Source organism: Zophobas morio, unplaced genomic scaffold (genome assembly GCF_036711695.1).
Source record: "Zophobas morio isolate AGI-343-1 ecotype UQ-CSIRO unplaced genomic scaffold, CSIRO_AGI_Zmor_V1 ptg000029l, whole genome shotgun sequence".
Lineage (NCBI taxonomy): Eukaryota > Metazoa > Arthropoda > Insecta > Coleoptera > Tenebrionidae > Zophobas > Zophobas morio.
In genome coordinates this window covers 4,406,756-4,413,400 of record NW_026972134.1, presented here as the reverse complement: position 1 = coordinate 4,413,400, position 6,645 = coordinate 4,406,756, and the positions used below count along the sequence as shown (strand labels likewise).

Sequence of the window (6,645 nt, the reverse complement as noted above, 5' to 3'; positions counted from 1 at the left end):
GAGGATTTATTCGGCAAAATTTTGCGCTGACGTCATCAATTTTTGAAGAGGATAAACAGATATATTTTGTTTAAAACGTTACCATGCTTACGATAAGTAATCTGTAAGATTTCAAAGCATACAGTTGTGCAGTTCCTGATTTAATCAATAAAATAAATTGACGCTTTCATTAATTTTCTTAGTCACACGGTATAAGTAATTCTAAAAACTATAAGTACGTTGATAAGCCACAAGTATAGCCATAATATTTTACATATTTCAGAGAGGATATATTCGGCAAAATTTTGAGATAACGTCATAATTTTTTTGGGAGGTGATAGACGAATAAAGTTTGCTTAATGATTTGCCATGATTACTATAACCTTAAAATAAAATATTGCAAAATATTGTTATACGATTTAGATTTTTTTTTTAAATCTGGGTGTCCAGGGTGAAATCAAGTGCAGGAGTTTCTCATTTTATAAAATTAAAAAAAAAAACTTACTATTATAAATTTTGGTGATGACGTCATCCTATTAGTGGTGGGGATGATTAGCTAGTTTTAGTGACATGAGATAGTTTATGCCCAGAAAGTACAAAGAATAGATGGCACTTTTATTTAAAGAATTTTTTAGCTTTGGCAGGTCAACCGCTTTTTCTTTTCTCCCCGATTGGCACTGCTTTCTCAGCTGGCGGAGCTGCTACCAATTTTAGCCTAATGGGAATAGGTAAACCAACAACATGTTTATGTATCATGTTTTTCAAGAATGATGGATAGTTCCAAGTTCCACATTTCCATTCCGATTTTTTAATGGCTAACATCATGCACCATGCAGAAAAATATGTTATTTTGAAATCATGAAATGTTTCAAAAGTTTTCGCAGAGTCTAACTGCTCTACCTGAAGTTGGTATGTTAGAAATCTCGTAATTATCCTTAATATAGGAAGGCACAGAAAGAAATACAATACTGCTATTAAGTACTAGTATTACACTGCATCTATTGTTTTTATATACGTGTCCTGGCAAAAATGTTGATGACGTCATCACAAAATTTTGTAAAGAAAAAACTCATTTGAAACAGGGGCATAACACGCTTCTTTACATTTACTTTACATTACATTACATACATATCATATGAATTTTTTGTTCTAGCATGCTCCTGTCCATACTCACAGGACTTTTTTACACAATTTATGTTGCCTTTGGTGTCAACTCTTGTGGAATTCTGAAAAAAATATGAATATTTTAAACTATGTTTCTTCGAATGGGAGTAGTAACACAGAATGATGCTCTGTTTCAATAAAATGTATTTTAATTTTACTTAATGCTTTGAAATTTTACAGAGTTCAAAACTATACGTGAATGCAAAAGAATTCGAAGAAAAGATATCCAAACACAAAAATGTTGTATAAAGAGTAAAACTAGTTCCACGTGTGCTAATAATTTAATGAAAGTATAACATACATTTGTTTTTATATTACATAGTATTTTTAAGTTATCCAACGGAGATTATTAAAATATAATTCATTATGTACACAGATGTTCCAAATATTTGATTAAACTGGGAAGTTTAGTCACAAAGTTTAAAATGAAAGTATCGTGTACGGATTCGTCCGTGTGGGGCGCTATACTCTAGACATTTTTTTTCAAATTAAGAGTGTTAATTATTCATTAAATTAATTGAAATGTTTGACCTACACGTCACTTAGACATGTTAACATAACAACTGTAAAATTATAATTCTAACTTATTTTTTACAACATAGTTTTTCACTTATGATCACGCTGAAAAAAATTAATTAGTAAAATACCTTAATTATTTTTTACTTTTAACTCACCTGAGTTTCACCTAAAGACTTTAGTTCCACCGGACAATTTTCTTCTGGGTAATACTTTTTGGGTTCTAAGTAGCTTTGCTCCCTGTCATTTTCTGGATCAGTCCTGCTAAATATTCTAAAAAATTTCAGGTGATCTCTGGATCCCAATGACTTTCTTGATACGGTATTTAGGTTTTTCTGATTATTATCGGTACTGGAAGGTTTTTTATTTACAAATGGTACGTAGCCATAAACGTAGTCTTTTAAGTTCGAGAATAAACTAGACTTTTCACTTATTTCTTCGTAGCTAGAGGATTCACCATATGCGTATTCGTATATGTTACCTTCTCTATTTTGAATTTCATCTGTAAGTGTTATTAAAGTTTTGTTTTCGGTATATTCAGTGTTTTTTTCTCTAGTAGCTGCCATGTCAGATATCATCTTAAGAATATTCTTTTGGTCCTTGTCAATTTCATTTTTCAGTCTTTTGTATCTTCTATTTGTCTTTACCAAACGTACTATGATACAGATTGAAATTATTGTAGTAAGCAGTGCATATATTATTAAAGTAATAAATACTATTACAAATATAACGTCGCCTGTTACCATTACTGCGCGAAAGCCAGTTGGTGGTTTTCTGAAAAATAGAAGCGTATAATAATATAAACATATTTATATTAAGTGCTACGTAGTTCTAGTATTAAAAGGGAATGCAAGAAATATGTCTACAAGAAAAAAAAATACGTGACGAGAATAAAATAAATTAAAAGTACATCACCAAACTTTTTTAACTTCCTAGGTCTGTTTGTCCCCACCAAAAGTTGATGACGTCAAACGTTATTAGAAAACCCCATTTAAACATACAATATTCCATCATGACTCTTTAACTTATCCAAAACAATTGATAAGGCACTGAGTAACATTGTTTTAAAGATTAGAATTCTTTAACAAAATTTAGAAATTACATACCTATTCTTCAAAAAAAATATGTATGACTTCTCAAAAAACTTACATAAAAGTTGACTAAAAAATTTTCTGTAATAAGATCTTACTGGTATTTTAGTGACATGAGTATCAGAATCGGGTTAAAAGTCTTTCCAGTTTTCTCACAAACGGCCCATCTATTTTTTATTATCAAAAACGACTTATTTAATTTCGTGAAATTCACAGTGCAGGATTATGTCGAAATGGTGTTTGTGATGCATACATTAAAATAAAATTAAAATGTTTATCCTTACGGAAGGGGAGAACTGATTGTGCTTCAGGATTGAGCGATGTTTTGTATTAATAAACTTAGACCAGTTTTTACTAATTTTAAATAAGTATCTAGTACAATGTATAACGGAGAGAATACAATAATTGTACGCACTATTTCTGCAATAAATAATATAAAAATGTACATTTCTTATTTTGTCACCTTATGCAGTCTTTTTAAAAAAATTGTATAAATGTTATCTTAAAATTATGTATATACCTACATACTTACAGTCAGGAAATGTAAAAACTGCGCTTATTTTATTAAAAATACGTTGACAATTATAAAATTACTAAAGGTATTATGAACATAAAGAAGAGACACTGGTGGAATACACACAAGTCATCACTTTCTGTTGAGGCTAGGTTTTTCCGTATCTGCTTTGTGGATTTTGGTTACCGGTTAGCGATTTTACGCGTTTATTACACGCTAATCGAAGTGTAATTTCTGTGTAACATTTTAACATTTGAAAACTTTACGCAAAGTGTATTTATTAGACTATTTCCTTCAAAAAAATTGTTCCAATCAAATCGTTTATATTTCTATATTACAACGTACAACCAATAAGAATTTAATTTCAACGATAATTTTGTTCTAGTGCAAATTATAGATAATTATGAAAAAAAGAACGTACCTAACAATTTTGTGAATTCAAATTTGTAATAATGTAATAATAATAAAAAAACGATAAATAAAATAAAATATCTAGATAAATAAATATCCTTAACTTAAAATGAAAATAATAATAATAATATACTTTATTTCCATAGACTATATACATAATTATAATATCGGAAACGTCACATAGGAATAAATATATTGTGTGGCCTGCTGCCGGGGGGTCAGAAAATAGAATCGTGCACTTTTCAATATCTGTGAGAACACGGAAAGCAATGTAAATGAAAAAAAATTATTATCAGTTTCCGAAAATAGTGTTTGTTTATCTACACTTCGGAAAACCGCACGTCCGGTTAAATCCCTCATTAAAAACTCATACACAAAGAAACACCGATTTCAAAACCATAAGTTCGTGGTAACACTGTAACTTGAAACTACGTCACATACACGCACGGTGACCATAACGTCACCATAATGCCGTCAGCTGTTAAAAACACACTCTGCATAGACCCTTGACATTATCCACTTCAAAATACCACAAAGCTTCCGGAAGTTACCGCACAATTTATTGGAAGTCGACATATAGCTACCGCACGCTAGAATTTCTCCCCACTCTAGGTGTTGTTTTTTCCTGTTACTAAGTACAACAACAACAATTTTATTATCTTCATCATGAATTACTTTAAAAATTATGAACAAGTGAAGCCAAACACGAAGTCATGCTCAATTAGTCTCATATGATATACAAATTTTTAGGTTATTTAGACAGAACCTCCCTTTACCCCTGAAATATAGTCCAACAAATCCAGCTTTTTCGAAAAATTATAACATTTGATGTGGCAAAATTTTATTTATTTTATAACTGTAAGTTAAAAAAATGTAAATAATACCCGTTGCAATTTAAGAAAGCATATAAAGAAACAGAACCCGTGACTTTGACGTGCTTGGTGTTACCAGTGCCGAAACCAAAGCATTTTTAGGTATAGGCGAACCTTGCGTTAGCCGCCCCTCCCCTACACATAAAAATGCAATTTTACAGAACAGTTTTATTTATATTTTTTAATAAGGATGCAAAACAGATACTATGATAAAATATAAAAAAAAAGAAAAAAAATCGAGATTATACATATAGGTATATAATATGTATAAATCTATAAATATTGTATAAGTTCAAAATAAAATCAACATTAAAAAACCTGTCGCACCGGTTACATGTTTCTGAGCTTCCGTTCAAAATAAAAAAGATTAATATGACATAATTCTTGGTACAGTTTTGGAAATTTCATTCTACCCTATAAAATTTTATTGACGATAACGAGACGGACAGTACAATGGTAAGAAATATTTATGGCTCCCACCAGTTCACTCGAATTTGTCTGAGAATATTTGGCAGGTAGTTGTACTCATAAAATAGTGGTAATTTCCGTTCATAAGTAACGATGGTCCCAGCCTGGACCTGGATTATTCTGGTTTCTAACATCTGGGGATTACCGGCACGCGACAACTTAAGTTGTAAATATCTCTTGCTATTGTACAACTGTGCGTTTCGTTATTGCCAATGAAATTTCCAAAACTATACAACATAATTTTTGACGAATTTGGCGCCCCTTGTCGTTGGCGCCCCTAGGCAAGGGCCTACTCGGCCTATAGCTAGTTTCGGCACTGGGTGTTACTAAATAGTTCGACGCGATTACAAGTGGGCCGTTTCACCGTAACGATTGGGGTGCTCTTATATTGTAATAGAATGTTATTATATAATTCGGATTTTTTTGAGAACATCTAGATATTTAGAGTAAAAACTCAAAGCAAATTCATGAACCACGAGTACAGAGGAATGTTAATTTTTAAATTTAAGTAGCATTTACCAAACACAATTTTCAAGTGATGAGATTACATTGTTTCGGAAATTATTAATAAGTATTAATAATGTGTTTATTGCCCAACAGCTCATAAGAACCTATTACAGAGCAATTGATATAAACTAAAGTATTATTAATACAAAAAATTTAGTCTAAAGAGTTTAGACAGTACTTCCCTCGCTGTCTGAAACATGACGACGGCATTCCTATAGGTTTTTTTCTCATTACATTTTTGCGAGGACACGTATATCAGTTTGGATAGATGTAGTGTAATACTAAAAATAAAAGTACTGTATTCCCAAATTTCGGGAAAATGAATTGGGTCGTCTTGAATATTGATTTATAATCAATAAAATAATGAAACAATTTACTCACGTATGCCACCTGTATTAGTAGAGGCGACACAAAATCATTTATGTATAAGCATTCTTAATATAAGACAACAAGCGGTAACACTTGTTGAGATTGTACACGTGAGAGTCAAACAGAAAAACTGCAAACAATACCGATGGTCACCCAGACTTTTTTATTGCTTCGACTTCCGCTTATTATATAAAACATTGGATTTTATTTTAATTTTTGATGGTGTAATTCACAATTGGTTGATTATAACTTATCTGTACCACATTCACGGAACGTAGTCAGTGCAACAAAACAAATACACGTCTGTAATGTTAAAGTAAATGTAAATAAGCGTAATACGCCTATGTTTCAAACGTGTTTTTACTTTACAAAATTTTGTGTCTATCAAATTGGGTTGGTGCAATGTAATACTAATAATAACAGTATGTAATTAATAAAGAGAAATGTCGTATAATGACCTACAGCCGTATACACAGTAATATCATTTTCGATTATAAAATGTTGGATGTATCACTTATTAGGTGCTATGAATTCAAAGATTTAGGTGTTGTTATGGACTCCAGTATGTCGTTTGTTTCACATATTAGCTACATCACTAATAAGGCAATGAAAATGTTAGGGTTTGTCGTAAGAAACACTAGGGAGTTTCATAACACTGACTGTATACTTTTGCTATTTTATTCATTTGTCAGAACTGTGTTAGAGTATTGTTGTATTGTATGGAACCCTCATTATAATGTTCACGTAGCAACTA

General features: G+C 31.1%; 1 long non-coding RNA gene across 1 annotated transcript; it reads right to left on the bottom strand.

The window, feature by feature from the left end:
• Positions 1-1,419: 1,419 nt before the first annotated feature.
• On the bottom strand, positions 1,420-3,693 carry LOC135137486 (uncharacterized). Its single transcript, XR_010281821.1, has 3 exons — positions 3,283-3,693; positions 1,818-2,433; positions 1,420-1,764 (listed from the first exon to the last, which is right to left on the bottom strand). It is a non-coding gene; the product is annotated as an uncharacterized LOC135137486 (long non-coding RNA).
• Positions 3,694-6,645: the final 2,952 nt, after the last annotated feature.